Genomic DNA, 26,593 nt, shown 5'->3' with positions numbered 1-26,593 from the left:
GCAATTTTTAACTTATAATTTCTATTTGGCGTATAATTTGATATTTACTCTTAAACTATTATCACTGCTATGATAACAATACGTCGGACAAATTCTGCGAATTAGAATCCGTGAAATGCAATAGTTGGTCTAATCTCCAACTGTCTGCAAAACCGAGTCTATATTTCTCGGATTTCGTCTTTGTAACGCGTGATCGATATCCTGACAGATTCCGCCATTATGCAGCCACTGAACGTCGATTGGATGCGCTATATACATAATTTGCGACCTGAAACTCCATCCGCAATTCAGTTACGCTCTGCGTTTATGCGTGTAACGGGTGTCCCAATGACAATTTGTCATCGTTGCGTATTCGCGAAGTGCAGCCGTTCGGTTATTTGCGGCGCTTGCACGTCATTCAAACGACGGAAGCGGAGGTTCACCGTAAAGAAAGCGAGCGGCATATTTGCAAGAAAAGTTTTATCCGTAACGGCATATGTTGCTTTAACGCGAAAGAGAATACGCGATAAGGCGTTCAAGTAGTGAATTTAACAGAATCGTGTATGATTATTATGCAGGAAAATATACATTTTTTTAAATGTCTCGAGATTAGTAACATATATAACTTGAAAAATGCCCAGGTTGTTGCCACTCGTATTCTTATATGACCTTGTTTATTCTTTGATTTATTAAACTGAAATTTCGTAACATATCAATTATGTAATATTCATGAATGAATGAATGAATCAAGATTACGTATTTTATTATTCATGATATTTCCGCATCAGAAATATTACCGTATTTGGAATGACTAAGCGCACACTAAAATATTTCGTGAGTTAGCGACAGCTGTTTTAACCGACGAATCATTTCTCAGCGATATTTGCCACCTGCACCAAGCCTTGTCCACGATGTCGCTGAACTTGTACACGCACGTAACGGTTCTACATTCAACCTAAGTTTGCTTTCGCATTTATAATCTGACTCAACGTACTGTCAGTACTTTGTTGCCGGGAACAAGGTTATACTGATACAAAAGACCGCGAATACTTTATCAAGCTACGAGTTAGATTATCTCTGTTTACTATAGGCTGCTAATCAGAGACGACTACGCGATCTAAAGACGCATTTTGATGTGCAAGTGATTTGTCCCAGATATAATCCAGATATATTAAATAAACTTCAAAATTTTTAATTATCTACGCGCACATTTTTTTTATATAAACTATTTCAATATATGTATATGTATTCGATAAGTATTCTTGTGAGTTATGAAAGCAATATTTTCGTAGATTATTGACGCGAGTCGATTAACGTCTTAATTAGTATAATAACAACTTATTTGCTCTCGTTAAATGATCGATCCGACAACACGTGTTGTTCACGAGGCATATCTATGTTAAAAGGTCCTAGTTGCAAGTTGTTGAAACGTGCAATCTATGGCGGCTCGTTCGATTATTTATGGCCACGCACTCCTTACCGTCTTGTGAACAGCGGAAGGTGAAGGGTTACTGCGCGAACGGGAGATATGCAACATTTCGATGGTGTCGCTTTCTTTACAGTCCGCCAAATGTTAATTTATAATCGACGTCACGATTATGTGATTCTTCAAGGTTCTTTGTAACATTTATTTGATCATTACAGTCTCGAGACTATCTGGTACATACGCTTTTTTTTAACTAATCGCTAGTTCAGAGCTAAGACGCGTTTATAATGAATCTTGCTATATAATTGCGAACCTAATTTCTACCTTAATTTCGAATTAAACTGCCGTTTTATCTTAGTCTGTAGCGTTTCGCGCTTCGATCGACCAGTGGGAATTAATGTCTGTTCTTTCAAAAACCCCGAAACACGCGCAATCGGAACCGGTCGCAAAGATATATACTCGCCGGCATATGTTATCGGTCATTCCAGCTTGCGTTTAATTCGTGTAAAATTACCGGGTTAAACGCGCTCGTCATCCACTGGTATATCTGCAGCGTCGAGCGTGTACGCGTCTAACGGGTGTCCCGGTAGCAACCCGGCGCGGAGCGACCGGCGGCGCACCCACCTCCTCCCTACCGCGGTAGGTCATTCGGTTATTTATGGCCCCGTGCTCGCTGCAGACCAGGGCGTAGAGGAGGGCTTACTTGCGGCGAAGGAAGAGGGTGGCGTTTTCAGGGAGGTGGCGGACGACTGACTCTTTTACTCGTACGTATATACCGAGCCGCGGTGCGAGAGGGCGGACGGAACGGAGAGGGAAGGGGGAGAGAAAAAGAGAGAGAGAGAGAGAGAGAGAATGAGAGCGAGAGAAAGAGAGACGGAGATGGGGAAAGAAAGTGACAGACTAACGGGCGGAGGGAACCGACCAAGCTTGTACGGCGCGTGTAGCGAAGTCTATAAAGGACTGCTTTATTGATCTCACAGTTCGAGCGCGCTAGGATACCGATATAGTCGCCGAGTAATACTGTAACAGTCGTCGGGTCTTTAGATAAAAAGCAGGGGAAGGTCTCTTTCCGCGTATTAACACGCGAACCGCACGCATGTGTGCAGTTCCGTGCAATGCGGGTGCTACGTCGAGAGATCGACTTTTATACTGTCAAACACGTAAATACTGCCGCGGGATTAATTGCTCACCGTCGAAGTTCTCGTTCGGGCCAGCGGCAATTGTGAAAGAAAGTGTAAATGACATTTAATCTCTTTTCTTTAAATATGAATTTCATCGTTATACAATGCGTTTATAAGTATTATCCTCGTTCAGATATCTATAGTAAATTGCTTGCAATTGCTTGTATAATTGATCACGTATTTTATCCTTCATCTGTATTCTTATTTATACGAATAATTAATACGTCTTACGAAGCCTTTAAACAGGTTGTAATGTGTTACTCGCTTCTCACACTTTTTATCTGCATATACAATTTATCATTCGCGAAAGGATTAAGTCGTCCTCGATGTGACGTTAAACTCCTGTTATCTCCGTCTCTCTTTCTCCCTTCGTTTCATTCCCCTCGATCTCCTTAAGTGGAGCACAGTGGTAGATCATATTTCCATTTTCGAGCGTGACTGTGGCGAATTTCGTATGCGTTTCCGCAATGGTATATAACGCGTGCATTTCAACCATCGCGTGTATAACGTACTCGCGCCGCGAACATACGCGGGATACGCACTTTGTAGCTCGGCGGGGATTTGCTTTCGGGTCATCAGCGAGCGGGAGCAATCGGAATGCCGGGTAGGTATTCGGCCCGCCTGTAGCCAATAAGGGTCCCGAGTTCGCAGCGCCAACTCGGTGCCGAAGGTAGACGGCCGGAGAGAAAGACCGGGGACCTTTGATCGAGCGACCGATAAAACGCCTTGAATAAACCGCCCCGCGCGAATTCTGTTTCCAAGACGAGCGAGCGTCATGTCGATAGCGAGTACGCGAGCGACTACGCGAGATTGTTCGTGAGTATGACGAGATAGCGGAACTGCCACGGAGAGAACGTGCTGCAACGTCGAAATCCGCTTTCAAACGATATCAGGGATAAATATTTATAATCGTTATAAATATTTTTAATTGTTATAAATATCTTTCGAGCTATGATTTTTTAATACTCTCCATTTATGAAAATTAAGAGAAATACTTAATTTTCTATGAATTTAATGCTAATATAATATAATATCTATAAAATACATGCGTTTGTTGCAAACTTTTTCGAGCGACTTTCGGGAAGAATTGGGTTCTCAAGTAAAATTTTTTTATTAAGCGGTATCCATAATTAATGTAGAGAATCTAAGCCGATTTTTAGTACTTTTTGAATAAAAAAAAAAACCCAAATTTGAGAAAGTTATAGCTTTCTAAAGTTTCTTTGATGACGGCAACTTCAAAAGATTTCGCAACAACATTATGACGTCACGCACATTTTCGTGTACTATATTTTCTTCAATTTTGAAGATATTGCAAAAATTCAAAAAGTTTACGAAGAAAGTATGCCATGATCTATCAAAATATACTGTTAGGTAAAAGTCGGTTGAAGACCGAATTGTTTGAATGCAGATTGGATTGATAAAACGATTTTAATAAAACGATCGCGCAACGTGATTCAGAAAAGTTTCTCGAATCTGCGAAGTTTGACGATTGCGCGACTCTCGTCTCGAAATTATCGGAACGACAGAGTTGACGTTCATCAGGCGAATCGAAACAAGCCAGGGTCGCGGGATTCCAGTAATTTTTCCTTGATTACTTGAGATCCGCTATTAAAGGCGCGCGACGGTGCGGCAAAAGGCGTGCTCGCGGTTAAGGCCGATCTTAACTGCGTCGTGTGACGGCGGTGCATGGCCGAGCCTTGGTAAACTTCGCGTCGCAATCTACGCGATCGGACTTTCCAGAAGCTGGCGACGCGACGTGACTCCCAGTCTCCCGATTATCGCGTTACGGCCCGAGGCAAACAACCTTGCACGAAAAGTCGAAATTTAACGAACAGCGAACGTCTGGAAATCCACCCTAACGTGGTGAGTAGAGTAAATCATGCATTGAGCTGTGGATACTCGATACACTTTTTATTATATAAGAGTCTGCAAAGCTGCAACAACGATACGTTTTGCAAGCACAAATAGACTCTGGCATGTCTTTCTAACGATATTTCTTAGTGACAAGGAAATACATTTCTACATTGATCTCATTTCTGCTTTTGTCAGTCATTTTATTTGAGGAACTTAATTCACTTAGTGTTATAATACTTATGCTTCTATAAACGGAATCATACCTTATGAAACTTGGCTATATTGAAGTGTGAATGTCAATAATACATTTTGTTGCACATTTCCCGAAGTATCAGCGATTTGCAGTACGTATCAACGTTAAACTGTCGATATCTTCACTCTGATAGCATAGATTCCGATGATATCTTGTGACTGTGAGCTATTCAAAATAGAAATACTCGGCCGACAGACGTGATGTATAATCGACATATAGCATTGAATATTATTTTTTCTTGTTCTTCGTAGATACATACAAGTTACGATAACCCATCTGTGTTCTCAACGGTCAACGGTTCGATCGATGAGCATTGCGATTGACTTCACCGCGATGTTACGTGCCGTTTAAACAGAAAATCGCGCGAAAATATATCTTCAAATATATTAGAAAAAAAACGCAAATAATCGTTTATTTTATATTGCTAGCATATATTAATGCTCGTGAGTGCAGCGGCTATTTGTAGAAGAGTACTTATGTATGGAGATACAGTGTTCAAGATACAATATAACAAGTTTTGCAAACTCAGCGGCGAAATAGCTACGGCCGTTTCGTGTATTTACATTGTTACAAACGATCGTTTGCAGGCAGAATAAATTCACGATGCGGCACATCGAATCAAACGATTAAAATATCTCGACGATATCGTTGTCATTCAGAACACAAAGCGCGATAATAGAGAGCGACCGCGTCCGCTTGTTTATTTCGTGTCATGGTCAAAACTTTCGAGAGTCAAAGACATCAGACTTGTCAAATTCCTTAAGTAATACGTGCCAAACGACGAAATGTTCGCCGAAATCAGGCACTTGGTGCTTTGGAATCGGTTGGGAGAGAACACCGTTTACGCCGTTAAGATCTTTTTAAAGAAAATTTCAATAATGCGTCTCCGAAATGTCTGATTCTGTCTGCAGTTGTGTGATAACGAGATAAGCAATGGCGATAATATGCGATAACGCGGGAAAAGCAAAATATGATTGAAACTCTATCTCTCGCGTGACGGATATTGTTTTAATATACGATAGTTGTATCTTTTTAGAGCTCTGAAAATATAAAATATAACAGATAATTGATGATTTTCGATAATATTTGTATATGTAAAGTTTTTACAAAAGTCTTACTCAGTTTTAACTTATTAATTCTTCAAAGACATAACGTTATATCCTAAATGAAACTCACTTTCACATTGAGGCTGTCTCTGAATCACTAAGTACGAACCAGATTCTTTCGAAGAAACGTCATTCTGAATCACCTAGGACAAACACTTTCGTATAGGCTCATTAGTTCGTAATGCAGTAGATGCAGTTCGATAGGAATAAATTACGGAGTGTCTCTCGTATTCTCGCGAGAAGTTGTAAAATTTGTCGCGGAACAAAACAAAACTCTTTATTGTCGCTATTACCATAATGCTCGTCTTCAATGTCACTGGAGCAAATCGATACTCGCGAACGTAAAAGAAACGTAAGTTGCACAGAAGAATGCGGGTAGAGTATTGTATACGTTTTGAGCGGTATCGTGATACCGAATATTGAAAAACTTAGTTCACGTAACTTTGCTCTTTATAATTGGAATTGTGTTTTCACTTTCATTTTGTATGTTTTCAGTGCGACCGCACCGCTTTAATTTCAGACATTATTATGTTAGTTCAAATGCTAAGGCATAAGGTCGATCCTAATCTGATCAAACAATCTGGAACTGAAAGTTATGACGGGAGTTACAGGATATTCACTTAATTAAATTCAACATAAATTAATTGAACCGTTAATTAAAAATTAATTAAATTAAACGACGCGAATTAAAGATTAATTGCTAAACTAGCAGATGTAAAAATAACAATAAAAATTGATTTATCATAGCTCGTGGACTAGAAAAATGTTTTCAATTGAATTTTTTTTATTTCCAGAATTGTAAAATGTATCTCGCGCGACCAAATAAATTGAACAGATGACAATTGATTTGACGTGAAACTATACATACATAACGCAAATATACACAGTAAACAACAAGCGCTGTATTTTATGTCCGACTGTTATGAAAAGGAAAATAAAACAACTTTTTTTTTATTGCCATGCATTGCCGTGAGATACGTAGATCGATCAAATTAATGAAAAGTCTATAATTTATATCATATTCAACGTATATTAAATGATGGAGAAGTTTTTACTCGCGCTCATGAATGACTCAGTGTAAAGTGAACGAAAATTTTGTAGTTTTAATTACGGATAAATTTAATGTTAATCAATTCATATATCGACGGTTCTGTCTGTCAGCACGTCTGTTTGTAATCCGACTTCCGTTGCGTCTTACGATAGCATTTTCTTATCATAAATATTATTGTGTATTAATGCGTTACGTTATCTCGATGATTTGGAGTCGACGGTTGAGTTTGTATAAACATGTACAAAACTGTGGGACTACATCTGCGCGTACATACATGTAAAGCCGACCATTATTATGAGTAAATAATAACGATCTGACCGCGTGTATGTACGCGTATGTAAAGTGTGTGCGAACGATATGCAACTGCTCTCTCTATCGCGCGGTCGTATATAACCATATTCATTCATAAGGTACGTACAGCACTAACAGTAGCAGAAACGAAACGTCTCGTGGGTAATACGAATTCCTGGCATTATTTATCATTGTCCAGTTTTCACATTTTTGCGCGATAATTTATGTCGCTTTTATGCACATGCCTTTCCGCGTAAACGGTAATAATCGACATTCGTATAATAGCAGATAGACACGCATATACATATACCACAGAACACGTGAAAATTCTTCTTCTTATGTATTATAGATGGAGAACTCATATCATAACAGTTTATTATATTGCAGTTTGTTAAATTTGCGCGATTTTTTCTAACATTGCTAAATTTAATATCATACTTGGGGTACGTGTTCCACTTGACGCTCACAACGCTAGCGAGCATTATTCGTCCTTATTTAACATGTGACGAACAACAAGGATGAGATGATTCCACGAGCGTTGCGAGCGTAAAAGATGTATATCGCTTATGTCAAAAAATAGAGGGATGAAGCTGACATTTAACATTTACAGAGATTGCGCACTTATATATCCCAAAAACTTGTGTTAAATTTGCGATTGATTGTCTGACCCGTTTCTGAGATATTTGCTTTAAAAGTTACAGAAATTGTATATATATGATATAGACTCCAAGTAAATATCATATATTATGTATCTCTGCGAGAATTGTAATTACGGTTTTTTTAAGTTTTTCTGTTAATATTTTTTTTTAAATTTTTTAAATAATTTATTTAAACAATATCTAGTACAAAAATGGGACAAAATACGATTTTTACGCTTTTTCTGTCCCAATGTTGTTTATAAATCATTTTTTAGACTAGTTTTTACACTGTTTAATCAAGAAATCAAAATTATATTACATATAGCTATACGTAAAACATCCTTAAGTGGAACGTACTCCAAGTATGATATTAAATTTAGCAATGTTCGAAAAAATCTTGATTGTTGCAAAAACTCGTAAATTGATATCGGCGATTATGCATTCTGCATATTACGTTCGAATGCACGATTTAATATGACTTGGCAGGAAAAAAAAAGAGAATCTAATAGCGATTCAGATTTGAAGCCTTTTTCTCGACGTGTTCTGTCCTGAATTAAATCTCTCGGCAATACGTTCAAAAACCGAGACAGGTCGTTTTCTGTGAAGCGCTGCGCCGCGTCGGTCGTATTACGAGACAAGTTCTTTGCATTCTTCGTCGCATCGTCGTCCCCCGACTCCGAAGCAGCGGGATCTGCACTCGCGCTAATTATCCAAGTCCTCCATTAAAGCTCCAGCAGAACTTACTTCGGCGACGCATCGGGGCTCCCAGGCCGCCTGTCCTTCCGGTGCAACAACCCGGAATGCCTCCCAGCACACAGCAGAACTCGTCTTCAAACGACGTCCGCGTCTCGAGCGCGTCGCTACGTTACGAGCGCCGCGTCCCCGCGTCCTCCTTCTTCCATCCTTCGCCTACCCGCGCTCACCCTCTATCCTCCGATATACCAATTCCGCCCAGTGCTTCGCGATGGAACGTGAACTCGCCTCCTCCGCCTCTTTCTCCTCTCGCTTCACCTCTCCGTGCCCGGCCTGTCTCGCGCATAGCGATTCAACGGAGAGAGGACCGGCTAGCGGTGCTACAGCGGAAGAAAGAGCGAGAGAAGCGCGCGGCGCGGAGGAGCGGCAGGAGCGAGAGGGAGAACGAGAGAACCGGTGCGCGAGAAAGCAGATACGGAGCGCGGAACGGAGACGGATTGATACGCGGTGCTCGCGTGCGCCAGAGGAAGGTAGATAGATAGATCGAGAAAGAGAGAGAGAGAGATAGGGCGAGGGAAACAGCCGGAGGGACGTAGAACGTGAACCGATGCGGCTGTCGCGAGAGGACGAGGCAACGTAGGGGGGTAGGGAAGAGAGAGAGAGAGGGTGGTGGAGAGGATCCGTTCTCCGAGTGTCAGGAACGAAGCGAGGGACGAAGAAGAAGCGGCTGCGGTATAGAGCGACGGAGAAAGAACGCGGGCGAATCGAGATAACGAGCGCGACGGAGAGAACAGGTCGGAGAAGGAGACGGCGTTACGCAGAACGAGGGACGTGGGCAGATAGAACCCGAAGAGCGGTAGCGCGTGCTCACACAAACTCAAAACCAGCGCCTCGTCGTCATTGCTGCCTCCTCCGCTCTACCGCTACCACCATCCTTCTCCCCGTTCCCGCCCGTCTTCCCGTGTTCCCTCATCCACCCTATACCGCCCTTCGCTACGTCACCCTCTGTGGTGTCCGCCTATAACCAACCCCACCCGGTCCCTCGCCGCGCTACCCCCTTGCTGCCGCTGCCGCTGCTGCCGCCGCCGCCGCCGCTTCCTCTCTTCCTTCCCTCCGCCCCTCCGCCTGTCCACCCACAGGCCCGCGAAACCGCTCGTTGCCGTACCACCGAGCCACCCCACGTACCGACTCCCCCCATTACCCGGCCGCCTCCGATCCTCACCCTTCGCCCGCCAACCCCCTGCCCGCCTGCCTGCCGGCCGACTCCTCTTCGCTTTGCGCGACTCTCCGCTCTCTCGGTCTCTTCTCTCTTCCGACTGCCGTCCCCGTTGCGGCCCTCGTCCCTTTCCCTTCTCCTCCCGCTGTCCTGCCGCTACCTCGCGACGCCCGGCGTCATCCCCTTCGGGAAACCAGCACACCCGAAAGCCGAGCGCTGTGGAACACGACAGGCAGCTCCGCGATTATCTTTTGTCCGATCGTATGTCGCGCGTGTATGCGTGCGAGAGAGAATGCGAAAGGGGTGAGGGAAACGGCGAAAGGATGCGCGAGAGGACAGCAATTTAGAAGCAATAGCAATATAATAGAACGGAATAGAAGAGAATAGAAATCGTCCTTGATGTTCTCGAAACGTTTTACGAATGAGAAATAATAAAAAACTGCGTATGTTTAATCCGAACAAATTTGTTGGAAAAAGGGGAAAAAGATATGTAATTGAAAAATTTAATTACCGCTGTTTCACTCACCACTCATCTCATCACTCGATTACACATTTACCATATTATATAATAAATGAAATATAAGAAACGGAGGTGAGAAAAGGATAATTTGATTTAAAAGATTCAAATAAGCCTTATGTTCTCTGAATCTGGCAAAGAGGAAGACGAGATTTATTAATAGACGATTTGAAATCCAGCGATCAGTGGTGGAGATAATGGGTAATACATAACTCTCGGTGATCTCTTTTCTATACGCGCATCACCCTTCTCGATCGACGATTACGGGCATCTGTGTTACCGTTGATCTCGGCGATACCGTCGTATTTTGTGATGCGTACTTCGAACAGAGGTCTGGAATTTTACGCGTTTCCGCGGGGTCGGGCGGGGAGGTAGCAAGCGAGATGCGATATCGAGAGCGGTTTCTAGAGAGGAAAGCGTGCGTACGTAGATCTCGCCGATATTCACAGGAAAAAGGGACTGTGTGTGTGCGCGCGGCCGCTTTGTGCCGTCCTCCGTCTGTGCCGAGAACGCCCTTCGGCTAGGGCGAGGTTCCCGCTTTGTAACACCAGTGATTTCGAATCGATCGCGCTCCGCTCCTTATATTTTGCGGGAATTTTTATGAAACGTCAGCTAAGCGGGTCGATCGCGAACGAGATACGAAAGTTGTCGCACTATCGAAATATAAAATCGTCGCAACCCGCTAAATAATCCAACTATTAATAGCACGTGACTTTATTACGTGAAGTATGACTATTTTGATAATATATTTATATTTCGTTACCTATGCGTATGTCAAATCCAAATCACGTTCATCGCCCGTACCATCGAAGGTTGGATTATTGGAAATGAAATATAAATCGTTTAGTTTGTAATTTTAGAAATGTTATATTTTTAGTAATTTACGGAAAAGTGCTATAATAAATCAACGAGCGTTTTCTTCTTTTAACGAGAATTTTAATTTTACTTTTCTAACTATCTAATCTACTTGATAATTTGCATAATATGTAGATAACGTCAAGTATAATTTATACGCTCGCGTGTGTGCCACAAAATATTTGTAACCTTTAACCACTAGCACGAAACGACTTAACATAAGTACTCGCTTAGCACTTTCGACGCGCAAAATCATCAGTTGCACCTCAATTTAGCTAATTACATGAGTAAATAATTATATATGTGTGTAATCTTGATTTAAGAAAATGGGGGATACATAGAATTGGATGTTTTCGCATTATCAACACGGAAGCAAGAACGAAGGCAAACAAATTGAGTAAACATCGAGGCACGGCGACTTTCATACGCTAGCAATTAAATATTGAAAAGTATTAAACTAATATTATCGAGCTTTTCGTATTTAGAAACTAATTTATGCGAACGTTATAAACGTATTATTATCTCTGTTCTTTTTCCGTCTCGATTCTTTCTTGCGAGAATCACTGCGCGATAATATGACACATATTCCGACGACGCGACGCAATCGCGTTATCCGCATGATCATGCTTGGCATGATGCGTACCGCCATTGCGACTGCAATTACTATACCGCAATGATCATGCGCCATATCTTTCAGTTCTTACCTTCGGTTTTTCTTTCTTTTGCAGGCGAAGTCGAGTGACGATTATATAGGATCAGCGCTGACATCGATCTTGCTGCACCAATGGATATATCGCGATGGAGCCCGAGATAGAAAATAGGTACGTGCAAAAATAGTCCGCAGTTAAATTATTGATGTGACCGTAAATGCAACTTATAATACTATTACAATATTGAGGTATAAGAAGTTTGTAAATTAGGGTGAAATGATTTAATTGAAGATTACACCAGGCAATCGCTTTCAATCTGTTTTCTGACTGTAATTTGAAAAAAAGAATAGAATGACGAAGAATATGAGAGAAATATTCAACGGATTGAAATTACGTAGATAATATGCGAAACATGATTATTGACGTATTATCAGTAAAATATCGTATGACGCTGTTGAAATATGAAAAATAGGGGAGACCGGGGCTCGTTGGCACAAGAGGCAAGTTGGCAATGCGTTCCGTTTATGTATTTATAGCGAAAAAAACAATGGAAAAGTTATCACAAAATATTTCTTATATGACATAGGTACTTTTCACAAAGTTTTATTTTAATCGGACAAGTATTACAATAGAAAAAGAGAAAAGTCTGATTCAAGAGGTGACAAGTAAATTTTCGAGCGTTTCAAAATATCGTATTAATGTTCTTCAGCTTGAGAAGTAAATCAAAGTGACGTATCAGTTAAAAGAAAAGTTTCTGTTACTATACGACATGTTATTTTGACTAACAATAGTAATTTATTGTAATAAAACGACTGAAATAAAACGTATGTAGGGATGAGGTATGTTGGCTCATATCGAGACACGCTTAGCTTGACTTGTCGTTGCCGTGCGCGTGAGACCTGTTTGAGCACGTGATTTACTAATATCTACAATGCTGATAGAAGCTAAATATATATTTATATTAATATTTGAAAGCTACATCTAAAATAGTTCACAATTATTTTTCTGCAACAACGTTTTGATATTCGATCATTACAAAATAACTTTAAAAGATACAATCTTTATCAAGAAGTACGTATGTGTTACCCGTTTTGTGTGTTTCTATTACGTATTCATTAATTTAACGTGGACTTTTGTCGCATAGCCAACTTACTACTATCGGGGAAAGTTGGCCACAATGCAGCATGTTCATATTTCATTTATTACAAAGAAACTATACGGCATACAGGAGCGTTCCTAGCATGAAAATGTAAAGAAAGGTTCTCTCTATCATATTAGTACTGTTTAATCATGATAATTAGTTGTATAAAAACTCAAATGCCGAAATTGTAAAAACGGTGCCAACGAGCCTCGGTCTCCCCTAAAAAGTTTGATTTATCAAAAAAATAAATGTTTAATCTATATAAATGAAAATAAAACGACATTATATATATATCGTCGGATTACGTTGCTTCATACGATATTTTTTCCGTGCAAACGGAGTTCGAGCGTATAAAAATCTTCGTGCCGATTTTTTCGTGCGGTAGCTATACGTGGAGTTGCGGGAACCAGGGGCTTTTTATTATCCTCGTTCTTCTCTGCGTTTCATCCTGTGCGTGGCGCACCGGATTCCGGAATTTTGTGGATTTTGAGGGGTGGGGTTACGGTAGACACGTTATCGGTAGTGGCTTTCGAACCGACGGTGTATTCAATCGAATCGGGCCTATATAGTTGCCGCGGCGTTGTTTTATCCCGTCGACGATCTGCATGACGAAAGTAACGAAAATTGATAACATCTTTAGCGTGCTATTTCTACTATATATATAATATATATATATATATATATATATATATATATATATACGACTACTTTATTTATATTAAACTTCTGCAAAAAAACTTTTAAAGTGACACACATTCAAACTGCAAATTGGTCCTAGCTGACGAGGGGAAAATGAAAATGAAACAATTCGATAACAATTGACATCTCATCGTTTATTGCGCGCGTTTACAATGCAAAAATTTGTTGTAACACCGATTCTTACGATTATTCCTTCTAATAGAAATTATTAAAATCCGCGACCGCGACACACGATTGACTATTACTTTCCGGTTTAAACAGAGTTAAGTTTGTCTCGATCATATTGCAACAATTTTGGATCTTTTGGATTCACATTGCAGTCGAGCAATATCCGCTTGAAAAACTCGCTTGTTATTGATACAACGGTTTTCAGGCCGATAACGTGGATATTGGAGTATCGTTGTAGTGTTTTCTATGAAACGAGTATGGCATCCGACGTGACGTAAAATTCACATCGCGATGATATAGTCAAATTCCATCTGACGCGCGTATCGAAAACGCGGTTCGTTCGACGAGTGGCGAACGTTTGCAAACGTTATTATATAAACATAATATTATTGCCCACCACGAGAAATCGCTTAGTTTTATTGAAATAATTTAATGGTTTAATTTGTACAGAGAGAATTATGTGTATAATGTATATATACATACATAAAATATGATTTAAACTCTAAACTTTATCGTACTCTGTTATCTTTAAATAAAAAAAAATAGTATAGATGCGGTATAGATTTTAAAAGATGCTAACTCAAAATAAAATCTCGTTACGTATATCTAATTTGAATTATATATCGGGATGGAAAAAAAATAATTACAAATACATTTTTAGACAGATTCGACATTTTATATACTGCACTTGTATATAGTCCGCGAGGTTTTCCTACAGATGCATTGATTTAAAAAATCAAAGTTTTTTGACGCTGGGTAAAGTTTTATATATTTGATGTATAACTTCTTTCTCTTTCTTTCTATTTCTCTCTCTATCTCTCTCTGTTCTTTCCTTTGTAGGATATATCTAAAATACACAGTGAAGTTGTTGGCGAAAAATTTATCTCTGAAAATTATGTGACTGATGGAACACGTTTCGCAAACATCTAGATCACTTTTACATATTTTTATATTTCGAGTATGTGCATTAATGCATATGATGCAATTTAGCCATTCTGGAAATAGCTGACACGAAACACGTGTATATGCTTAGACTATAAATTTTTTAATTCTTCTTCTGAAGATGATGCATGTATCGTAGGTGCGCAGGTTTTAATTCTCTTCTGATAAGAGCTTCTCGAAAGCGTAATTAAAGTATATTGTTTAGAGACTTACAGTTTATATCTCAGTTGTTTATAATCTTTAATTACTACAGTGTCGTTGCGTCTGCAGATCGAGCAAGACGCAGCCGTTTAAAACTCTGGCATTATCGTTTTAATTAATGCCATCGTTGATCTGACGGTGTCTTTTAGATTCGCGCTCCCTGATAATATTCACGCGGCTCGCGCCGGAGACACTGCTTGTATAAGCGCGCCAGCGACAGGCGTGTCGAACTTCGCGGGGCGCGGATCGAATAAATCGTCGACGATGACGTCAACGAACAATTCTGTCTCTTGCTGCACACGTAGATACGTGCTCGCATGCACGGCACCTTGCACGGCGTTGGCGGCGAGCTATGGGAACTCGTCGTCGGAGTGACTCAACGTACGCCGGCACGTTTCCTCGACGATGATCGAAGCCGCCCACGCTTTCTGCTCGCGCCCGACGTTTTCTGCTGCGGCGCGGCGCGTCAAATTGCGTATTACAAAACTCGCGCTCGACGCGATATATGTAGGATATGTAGGCCGCGCGCCCCGTCGTCGCGTCCTGTCGCAGTACCCCGAGCTATGTGCAAACGTTATTCCGCCAGGTGAACAGAGACGCGAATTTTCTCACGTGCGGGCACGATGATCACGCACATTTTCGCTCTTCAATCTCGATGCCGTTCCAGGATGTCTCGGGTTTCCGTATGGAAATGCGCGAGCTGTTACGAAGAATGTCGGTGTAAGCCCCGTTTTCTCATCTTGAGAAACGCGAGGAAAATTCGTGGAAGTATAACGTAAACTCCGGCTTTATACTTTTTTACGGCTTTATTACAGTGCTCTATCGCGCCTTTTTTTGCCCAAAGAGAACAAACAGTTACAAAAATCGAACTTTTGTCTTTACTTTCTCTTATCTTAACTTATGTGCTTAATTCTCTTGCGTTTGCAGATTTATACATTTTATGCTGTTTATATTTGAACTTCAGTAAGCACATATTCTGTTTTCTCTTTATATTAAAGCAAATTTACCAGAGCAGAACTTTAAACAGGAAAGATAAATTTTGCTTTTTATTCTCTGTGTGCTCTCTGTATCAATATAGCTTACTGTATTGTCACGCATTATGTAAACATTGAACAAGGTATATTATAAATACGCCGATACGAATTGTTCTCTCGCTTATCTTGATTCTGATTACTCCAAGATCGATAGCTTTGTTCTTTCGGTACTCGCTTGAGACGATATCGCATAACAATGCCGTGACACGCCATTAATTTAAGAGAAACGAATAGAATTCTTGCCGTTACTAGAATCGCGTCACAAAGCGCAGGGCGAGAATCAAGAGACACGGTAGTGTCTCGCGCCAAGTACACGCGGAGCGAGACCGACCGTGACTCTTTTACGCGACGCGACGGGTTGCGAGTACCCGAGATGTTGAGATCTCGATAACGAGTGAACGGATCAAGTTCTAAGTAGGCTTGATCGATAGCTTGGGGTCCAATTAGGGGGGGGTTTCTCTCATAATATTCCGCTACGTGCCCTACGAGCGGAGATATTGCGACGCAAAGTCTAAATGTGAAAATTTATTTTTAAGATACTTCTACTAACGCCGACGTCTGATATGATGACGTCATAATCAGAAACGTTACTTTCACTTTTTCGACGCTGGCGGCGCAGGTATCGCTAGTTTCGATATCGCGCGCGTATTTCGAAATTAGGTCGATAGACTTATCGGTCAGAAGGAAGATTTCTATTTAGGTAAATTAGGTATATATATAAATAATATATATTGAGTTAACGGAAAAGAAGATTCTCTACGCTTGGCAGAAAATGCCGCTAGGGAATTTTTAAGTCGATTCTTATGAATTAAGCTTGAATGCGATGTCTAGGTATCCCAGGTTGCCGATGACGAGGTCCAGATAGTGCGCTTCATAGTTTTTGGTGTCCAGGTGTAATCGTACGTTGAATTCGATGTCTAGGTGTCCCAGGTTGCCAATGACGAGGTCCACATAGTGCGCTTCGTAGTTTTTGGTGTCCAGGTGTAATAATACGTTGAATGCGATGTCTAGGTGTTCCAGGTTGCCGATGATGATGTCTAGATAGTGAGTTCCGTAGTTTTCGGTGTCTACGTGTATTTATACCTTGAATTCGATGTTTAGGTGTCCCAGGTTGCTGATGACGAGTTCCAGATATCGCGCTCCGTAGTTTTCGGTGTCTAGGTGTAATAATACTTCGAATTCGATGTTCACGTGTCCCAGGTTGCCGATGACGAGATCCAGATAGTGCGCTTCATAGTTTTTGGTGTCCAGGTGTAATCGTACGTTGAATTCGATGTCTAGGTGTCCCAGGTTGCCGATGACAAGGTCTACATAGTGCGCTTCGTAGTTTTCGGTGTCCAGGTGTAATAATACGTTGAATGCGATGTCTAGGTGTTCCAGGTTGCCGATGATGAAATTTAGATAGTGAGTTCCGTAGTTTTAGGTGTCTACGTGTATTTATACCTTGAATTCTATGTTTAGGTGTCCCAGGTTGCTGATGACGAGGTCCAGATATCGCGCTCCGTAGTTTTCGGTGTCTAGGTGTAATAATACTTCGAATTCGATGTTTACGTGTCCCAGGTTGCCGATGACGAGATCCAGATAGTGCGCTTCATAGTTTTCGGGGTCCAGGTGTAATCGTACGTTGAATTCGATGTATAGGTGTCCCAGGTTGCCGATGACAAGGTCTACATAGTGCGCTTCGTAGTTTTCGGTGTCCAGGTGTAATAATACGTTGAATGCGATGTCTAGGTGTTCCAGGTTGCCGATGATGAAATTTAGATAGTGAGTTCCGTAGTTTTAGGTGTCTACGTGTATTTATACCTTGAATTCTATGTTTAGGTGTCCCAGGTTGCTGATGACGAGGTCCAGATATCGCGCTCCGTAGTTTTCGGTGTCTAGGTGTAATAATACTTCGAATTCGATGTTTACGTGTCCCAGGTTGCCGATGACGAGATCCAGATAGTGCGCTTCATAGTTTTCGGGGTCCAGGTGTAATCGTACGTTGAATTCGATGTCTAGGTGTCCCAGGTTGCCGATGACAAGGTCTACATAGTGCGCTCCGTAGTTTTCGGTGTCTACGTGTATTAATACCTTGAATTCGATGTCCACGTGTCCCAGGTTGCCGATGACGAGGTCCACACAGTGCGCTTCGTAGTTTTCGGTGTCCAGGTGTAATAATACGTTGAATGCGATGTCTACGTGTCCCAGGTTGCCGATGACGAGGTCCACACAGTGCGCTCCATAGTTTTTGGTGTCTACGTGTATTAATATCTTGAATTCGATGTCCACGTGTCTCAGGTTGCCGATGACGGGATCCAGATAATGCGCTTCATAGATTTCGGTGTCCAGGTGTAATAATACGTTGAATTCGATGTCTACGTGTCCCAGGTTGCCGATGACGAGGTCCACATAGTGCGCTCCGTAGTTTTTGGTGTCTACGTGTATTAATATCTTGAATTCGATGTCCACGAGTCCCAGGTTGCCGATGACGGGATCCAGATAATGCGCTTCATAGTTTTCGGTGTCCAGGTGTAATCGTACGTTGAATTCGATGTCTAGGTATCCCAGGTTGCCGATGACAAGGTCCACATAGTGCGCTCCGTAGTTTTCGGTGTCCACGTGTCCCAGGTTGCCGATGACGAGGTCCAGATATCGCGCTCCGTATTTTTCGGTGTCTAGGTGTAATAATACCTCGAATTTGATGTTCACGTGTCCCAGGTTGCCGATGACGAGATCCAGATAGTGCGCTTCATAGTTTTTGGTGTCCAGGTGTAATTGTACGTTGAATTCGATGTCTAGGTGTCCCAGGTTGCCGATGACGAGGTCCACATAGTGCGCTCCGTAGTTTTTGGTGTCTACGTGTATTAATACCTTGAAATTGATGTCTAGGTGTCCCAGGTTGCTGATGACGAGGTCCACATAATGCGCTTCATAGTTTTTGGTGTCTAGGTGTATTAATAACTTTAAATCTGAATGGGTGCGTTCAGCCGATACTCCGCTAGCCTAGCAATCGTGAGCAGTTGCTCGTTTGTGCTCGTTTCTTCTCTTTTTAATCCAGTAAGTCAAAAAAGAGGAAACGAGCGAAAACGAGCGACTGCTCACGATTGCTAGGCTAGCAAAGTATCAGCTGAACGCACTCAAGGTATGACACGTAGATATCGAATTCAAGGTATTAATACATGTAGACACCGAAAACTACGAAGCGCACTATGTGGACCTCGTCATCGGCAACTTGGAACACGTGGCCATCAAATTCAAGGTATTAATACACCTGGACACCGAAAACTATAGAGCGCGCTATGTGGACCTCGTCATCGGCAACCTGGGACACCTAAACATTGAATTCAAGCTTGATTCATAAAAATCGACTTAAAATTTCCTTAGCGGCAGAATTAAAATTATGTCATGACATAATAAAAATCGCTGAATTAAAATTATGTCTAGACATAATAAAAATTGGACAAAAATTATGTTTAGACATAATAAAAATTGGATGAATTAAAATTATGTCTGACGTAAAAATAATTTTTGGAAAAAGTTGGTAAGAAATAATTTATACAAGCAACGTAATATACATGCATATTATACATAAAAGCAATGTCCGGCAATGTGTATATATATATATTTACAACTTCAGACACATTTCTTTATAAGGTGTAATTTTTTTTGTTAAGATTAAGATGCGTAACACTACAAAAAGGCGTGATATCCGTACAAAATTACCTTTTTCAAAAAAAAGGTAAAAAAATGCGCCAAGTACACGCATAGTAGTACATATATGTATTATGTTGTTACCTCGAAAAAAACAAAGTGGTAGTATTATACCTCGAAATAACACCTTGTACATACTGTTTATACAATGCGTAATACTACAAAAAGGCGTGATATCTGTACAAAATTACCTTTTTTAAAAAAAAGGTAAAGAAAGGCGCCAAGTACACGCATAGTAGTGTATATGTTGTTACCTCGAAAAAAAAAAACAGTGGTAGTATTATACCTTAAAAAAATCTAAGTAACAAGTGGTAGACGAAATCTTTGTATCTTGAAAAATCTCGAAAAAACCTAAACAGTGGTATCTTCACCTAAAAAAAAAACAAAGTAGTAGTATTATACCTCGAAAAAACCTAAGTAACAAGTGGTGGACGTAAGCTTTGTATCTCCAAAAATCTCATCACAAAATTACGTTACCTTATCAAAAAATGAGTCGCGCTTCAAGTGATCTATTATTACAATTACAAAAAAGAAATGATATCTCTTTTTAAATTACAGCGCCAATTACAGAGAACATACACTGAGAAAAAAAATTTGTCAATCCCAAGAAATATTTAGTCCGATACGTTCAACTAAACATTTTAGTTAGTTAACTAAACATTAGTTGAATTAATTAATTCTTGATTAAAGAAACGAAATAAATTGTTGAAACAACTAATATTTAGTTAACTAACTAAAATGTTTAGTTGAACGTATCAAACTAAATATTTCTTGGGATTAACAATTTTTTTTCTCAGTATATTTTTCGAGATACAAAGATTACGTCTGCCACTTGTTACTTAGGTTTTTTCGAGGTATAATATTACTACTGCTTTTCTTCGATTAGAATAAAAAATTGAATCATGAAGAATTACACAGAGGTAACAGTACAAAATACAAATATTTTATTAAAATATTTAAACCCAACAAGGGAATACAAGGTATTTAAATACAAAGTTTATATATGTATTTTAAAAGATTTAATCGCATCGCAAAGAATTACAGAGGTAACAGTACAAAAAATAAAAATATTTTATTAAAATACATAAATTTTTCTTGTCAAAAAACTTGGCGCTGCTAGAGAGAGAGAGAGAGAGAGAGAGAGAGAGAGAGAGAGAGAGAGAGAGAGAGAGAGAGAGACCTTTTACAAATGTAAATATTACTTATTCTATACTTATTCTATACTTTTAATTCTAATCGCTTTAAAAATCTAAACTTATCCTAACTTATCCTATACTTAATAATAAGCCGCATTATTCACCGTCACACACATACACACACACACACACACACACACACACACACACACACACACACACACACACACACACACACACACACACACACACACACACACACACACACACACATCGCCCACACACACATCGCCCACACACACATCGCCCACACCCACTCGCTCGCACACACACACCAAGCTGACCTAATTTTAAGGTCTAGCAGCGCCAAGTTTTTTGACAAGAAAAATTTATGTATTTTAATAAAATATTTTTATTTTTTGTACTGTTACCTCTGTAATTCTTTGCGATGCGATTAAATCTTTTAAAATACATATATAAACTTTGTATTTAAATACCTTGTATTCCCTTGTTGGGTTTAAATATTTTAATAAAATATTTGTATTTTGTACTGTTACCTCTGTGTAATTTTCATGATTCAATTTTTTATTCTAATCGAAGAAAAGCAGTAGTAATATTATACCTCGAAAAAACCTAAGTAACAAGTGGCAGACGTAATCTTTGTATCTCGAAAAATATACTGAGAAAAAAAATTGTTAATCCCAAGAAATATTTAGTTTGATACGTTCAACTAAACATTTTAGTTAGTTAACTAAATATTAGTTGTTTCAACAATTTATTTCGTTTCTTTAATCAAGAATTAATTAATTCAACTAATGTTTAGTTAACTAACTAAAATGTTTAGTTGAACGTATCGAACTAAATATTTCTTGGGATTGACAAATTTTTTTTCTCAGTGTATGTTCTCTGTAATTGGCGCTGTAATTTAAAAAGAGATATCATTTCTTTTTTGTAATTGTAATAATAGATCACTTGAAGCGCGACTCATTTTTTGATAAGGTATCGTAATTTTGTGATGAGATTTTTGGAGATACAAAGCTTACGTCCACCACTTGTTACTTAGGTTTTTTCGAGGAATAATACTACTACTTTGTTTTTTTTTGAGGTGAAGATACCACTGTTTAGGTTTTTTCGAGATTTTTCAAGATACAAAGATTTCGTCTACCACTTGTTACTTAGATTTTTTTAAGGTATAATACTACCACTGTTTTTTTTTTCGAGGTAGATATATCCCGATAATAGACGATATAACGTTTCGCTGCCGCTGGACACGTATGATTTACAGCTCTCGTTCTGCGTTGTTATTTATCCGACATCTATGCAAATTTTATTGTCCTTGCTCTTTGTCCGGTCAGCGCACTCGCTCGGAACTTCTCGCGTCGGTGAATAGTTTTAAAAATTCGCACCTCGCGCATATTACCGTATCCCACCGATGCGACGCGAGCGAAATGTATCATGGCATCGACGACTCGGGTTCGCTTTTGGGAATACCCGCAATGAGCCATTGCTCGTGTTACGTCGAGCCGGTGACTCACGAGACGAGATATCTCGTGGAAGCGCGACATCGTATCGCAAAGCTTGTGGTACGTAAGATCCAATTCAGAGAGATACATTTCATATATTTCATGTATTAGAAACGTAAATATATAATGAATCAATTATTGCGACGTAAGAAAAAGAAATCTTAATTTTATGAACTAATGTATACTGATCGTGCGTGATATTTGTTTTAAAGTTTTTCCCTAATCGGATTTTAAAGAATTAACTTAACGCTAATAAAATTTACACTGTAGAAGAATAAAATACATGTCTTCCTCTCGTCGTAATTATATATCTTGTTTCGTCGTAATTGAGAAAAATAAAATAGCAAGTTGAGCCGATTAAAACGGATGTTCTATTCTCAGAGCGGGATCGCATTAACTTTCAACTACGATGGTCGTGAAACCAGCTGCCGAAGCACGTGCCAGTTACTGAGACGTATGGCACAGAAATATTAAACTTTTTTTTTTATGTACGCATTGGTAACGAAAGCCCACTTTTGCGCGGCTTAATTCGATGTTAAATTAAAAAATTATTTTTATTGCGCGAAAAGTTCGTAAACTGATAATTCATATGTATATGTTACTGTTAATCCGCGTATCGAAAGCCATATCGATATTTTATGACACGTTACATCTCATAAAGTTTTCGCATGTATCCTTATCTTGTAGTGTTAACTTTTTATACGAATTTACAGATCTATCCTTTAGAATAATTTTTATATCTTGATTCACCGCGACACTGGGTAAATCTACTATCGTGTTCCGCAAAACGTTGCGTTTTGTCGTGGAACATGGCACGTGTGCGAGTATAAAGAAAATTTCACAGCTGGCGGTCGTGCGAAATTTATACTTGTGTCCGACTATGACGGAACAACGTGTACAGAAATTTAGGCCATAAAGGGTTAATTGGTGACACGTCGCGCGCGCGCGCGCGCGGCGCATTTACCACGTGCCACCACGTGCGGCGATGCATTCTCAAGCGTTAATCCTCTTCGCACTTCTCGCATCGGAGGTGGACAAGTACTTCATAATGACGGGGCGAATTGAGTTCGAAGTTTCTCAGTCGGGAGTAACTCGCGCATCGACTTCGATAGTTATGCTCTCGTGTTTCAAAACGGTGAAATTATGCTTCGATAAACAGGAAAGAAGCGAAATATATATGTATAATAACAACTATGTTGATCTTTTCTATATATAGAGAAAAATTATTTATTTCAATAAAACGTAATGCACATTAAATGCATCTTAATTACTTGAAAGATATTGTCCTTCAGACAGAAATTATTCATTTTTTAAATGTTTTCCATCTTTTATTTGTTTTATATTTCTTATTGTAATATCAATCTTCAATTAAAATCAGCGAAAATAAAACAACTAATATATATATAATTGGGGAAAAAACGAGAGATGCATTAGAAACTGCCGTGCGAAAGGAAATGCATATAATGATTATTATTGAATTATGGTTTTATATCAAGTTTTATATTTCTACGATCGATAATTCTATAAAAGCTTGTTGACTTTTCAAATACCATTCTTGATGTTTAATTAAATTTTTTATGAGTTCCATCTGAACTTTTGTCGTCACTTTTAGACACACGTTTGACATATATTTTTAAATCTTTATGATTACGCTTTTATGATACGCTTTTTATAGCTTTCAGAAAAAAATACTACTTTTTACCATTTTATATTTTAATATATACTTTTAGTGCTCTTATATATAACATAAAAAAGACTGACTTGATTACATTCGAAAAATTTGAGCTAAAAATTATTGGATTGATTTATAAATAAGTTCCACTATAGGTATATGATTACTGAATCATTTTTTTTTTTGAGAAACCAGTATTATCCATCTAATTATTTTATCTGTTGCAATTAAGTAGTTAAGAGCGTATTATTTACAGTACTTATACTGTTATACCATTTTTTTAAATACAAAAATTCTGTTTGTTAAGTAAAACGGAACTTTTATGAATTATGAATTATCAATTATTATCAATCAATCCAATAATTCGTATTTAATTTTCGCGTTACCGAAGAAAATCCCCAAATTAAATAAGATGATAAATCACATCGTATATTAACAATATGCTCGTCGAAATGCATATAACAGAGCAGTTAGTTCCACTCGATCGAGCGAGTATTGAATTGCTTAATCTCGTTGAAGTACTTCATCGATTTACTCCGAAGCATACGAGTACTCAACTCTGAACACAAACCTTAGCTGGCTTGTGCATTCAGTATATTAATGTAGTTTATCTATTATGCCATCAGAGTAACTAGAATCTATCTGAATATCGATTACAATCGCGCGCATACTGAATTTAATTTTGCCCGAAAATATCAGTTAACTGAAGTCCGAAGAGAACTAAAGTTTCTCCTTGAATTTTGAACAAGACACTGTCTCGTCAGTTTTTTTTTTTTTTTTTTTTTTAAGCATATATATTTTTATTGAAGCATAACATTGCGGAAAATTTTCACGTTTGCATAAATGATAATTATCTTGTGATTTATAAAACAGTTATATGGTTAAATTCATTTCTCGGGTACCACGTAATTTTGTCAGCACTGAAGCAAACTACGAACTTCATATGTATTATATGGAAATGTTAATCGCCCTTCTCCACTGTACATTCCGCCATTTAGCATTCTTTTTTTCGCTAAAATGTTTCACGCAACATTAATTCCATGCATTATTTTTAAAAAGTCGTCCGAGATTCTTTTTAGAGTAGCTGAAAATCTAAAAATGGGCATCGAGACTGGTGGAATATCATTCCAATGTCTATTCGCGCAATAGCGGAGGCGCGACGATTGGCATAAAGCGATCCATTTTTCGCTACCTGGCAACGTATAGAGAATTGAATTCGTCGAAATTACATCGGTTCCAATCCCAGTTCACGGGCAACGAAATTTCGATTACTCGCGCCCGCCCGACCGCGCGCTGTGCTGGTCTCGATTCCGGATCGACTCACTCCGGGGACGCGGCGAGTAAAAGAGGCATGCTCGCGCTGCTCGCGCCGGCGTCTCCGCCGGAAATTATGCCAGTGCTCTCTCGGTTTCTTCTCTTGCGTTCTCGGTGTAAACGAACGGCGAGGTAGCACCGGGCTCAGTCCGCCACCGCCGCTGCCGCCGTCGTCATCCATGGTAGTGCGGCGGAACACGCCTTCAGGAACTGCGCTTCTCGTGGGCGACAGCCTGAAATATCGAGCGCCTTGCCCACGTACATACACGCGAAAACGATGGAACCCGGACGACGGTCGAGAAAGAGCGTGGAGCGCGCGGCGAGAGAGACGGGGAGGAAGAGACAGAAAGAACGTGAGAGAAAGAGGGAGAGAGAGAGGGAGAGAGCGCGGGACAGATAGGGACGTTAGAGGCGGAGGGCGGAGGATACCGCTGCGCTGGGAGAGAAGTGAGACGAGGAGAAAGAACGATCGTGTGGCCGGGGCTACGCGCGCTAGACGAATTCTGGATTCGACCGTGCCAAGCCGGAGCAGTGCCGAGCCAGGCCAGGCCAAGCCAACCCAGGCTGAACCGAGCGCGTTTATACGTGGGCTTTAAACGACCTGGAAATGACACGAACGCCCGCGTTTTGCCTCGTCGCGAACTATCGCGTCGCATTTTTCCGTCGCACGCGCGGAGATGTTAACCTTCCAGCTTTTAGCACGAATGCCGCATAAATTTTGATTATTTTTACCGAGGCCCTAGTTAAAGATCATGCATCACAGGCAAATAGATGTGACGTTTGGCAAATGCAATCCATTACAGCGTTTAAATTTGCTCCCTATTATAGTGGTCGATCATGTAACCGCTTAATTACAGTCGATTTTAATGTCGACGAAACCTCAGTAATATTTGTTATTAATGATCACGACGGAACGGACTTCTTAAGCGTTTATTATATTCTATAAATATTCATTAAATCTTACTCTAGCCCTGGTCACATTTGGTAACAATACTCGAATAATCCTTTCCCTTCTTTTATGTCTTCTCACCTTTCTTTAATTAGTAACTTTAGCTATTTTTTTACGCTTTATTTTTATAAATTATTTATTCAAACCTGATGATAATTTCATTTGAGAATAAAGCGTATTACGTACTGCTATTACAATATAGATAGGGTTCAGTTACACACTATACATATGTACATGCCGTGAACATACTACAAAAGGATTAATTCTCCACATTAATAGCCTAAAGGCCGGTTTACACACGCAATGATTAGTGGCGCCAACTGACTGGCATTCATTGGCGCCAGAACCAACTGGCAAACTCACAAGTGTTTACACAGTGATTGGCGTATACACAGTAAATGACAACAAGCA

At 39.8% G+C, this 26,593-nt stretch overlaps 1 protein-coding gene across 13 annotated transcripts in view; it reads left to right on the top strand.

Moving 5' to 3' along the window:
• The window catches only part of LOC143897516 (bromodomain adjacent to zinc finger domain protein 2B), a 162,447-nt gene that overhangs the window by 41,985 nt on the left and 93,869 nt on the right, over positions 1-26,593 (top strand). For all 13 annotated transcript variants that reach the window (XM_077406251.1, XM_077406297.1, XM_077406278.1 and 10 more), the window contains one exon: positions 11,789-11,881. The gene's annotated coding sequence lies outside the window, so the exon portion shown is untranslated. The remainder of the gene's footprint in view (positions 1-11,788; positions 11,882-26,593) is intronic.

This window comes from Temnothorax americanus, unplaced genomic scaffold, assembly GCF_048541705.1.
Source record: "Temnothorax americanus isolate GAGA-0224 unplaced genomic scaffold, ASM4854170v1 Scaffold1, whole genome shotgun sequence".
Lineage (NCBI taxonomy): Eukaryota > Metazoa > Arthropoda > Insecta > Hymenoptera > Formicidae > Temnothorax > Temnothorax americanus.
Note: the sequence above shows the minus strand (reverse complement) of the source record. Positions and strands in the feature narration are given on the sequence as shown.